Consider the following 916-nt stretch of genomic DNA (forward strand, 5'->3'; position numbering starts at 1 on the left):
GGAGCCATCTGGTCCAGAGAAGGCTGCCCCACTAGGGAAGGCCAGGCCTACCCGTTGCATGGAAGAGACGTGGGCGCAGGCCCGCGCAGGAAGGGTTAGCCCCCGGCGTGCGCTGGCTGATCCCTGCAGCAGGGCTGCTGACTCTGTTTGCAACTATTCTGGGAACACCAACGCGCCCGCGATGCACAGCGCAAACGTGCCCGTGAGCTTGCGTACGTCAGGTATGGGTTACGGCGCGCAGACTTGATGTCAGGACGTGACCGGTGCGTTCAAAACCTCGCTGGACTCCTGCAGGAGTTGGATTCAACGTTTAATGTTGATTTGATCATGGGTCTCGTGGGTGTGTCCTGGCCGCCCCGGCGATGGAGATCTTCTCGTTCCTTGGGGCCCCGAGGGCCGGCAGCCCTGCCCCGGGCACGGGAGTGAGGGGGATGCCGGACCGACCACCAGGCACTGTTGCCCGCCTGGCCCCCTGGCGCGGGGGCGCGGCCTTGGAGCAGAGCGACGGTGGCGAGACCCCCCGGCGGGGCCGGTGCCACGCCACACCAGGATGGGTGTGGCAGGTCTGGGCCCGCAGGAGGGAGGCCACAGGCCCAGGGCCGCCTGGCTCGCCCGGGGAGGTTTCGTCACGCGGCGGGACGACAGCGGTACTCCGCGCTGCGCCTACACGCTACGGACACAACGCCGGGGTGCCCACGACACGACACCAATGTACCTGCGACACGTGCCAACATGCCCGTGACACACAACACCGATGACCCCATGACAGATGCCAAGATGCCTGTGAAATACAACACCCATGTACCCGTGACACGCTGACATGCCTGTGACACACAGCACCAATGAACCCACGACATCCGCCAACGTACCCGCCACACGTGCCCGCGTGCCCGCGACACGCAACGCTGACGCGCCC

Source organism: Crocodylus porosus, unplaced genomic scaffold (genome assembly GCF_001723895.1).
Source record: "Crocodylus porosus isolate Cpor-Errol unplaced genomic scaffold, CroPor_comp1, whole genome shotgun sequence".
Taxonomy (NCBI): domain Eukaryota; kingdom Metazoa; phylum Chordata; order Crocodylia; family Crocodylidae; genus Crocodylus; species Crocodylus porosus.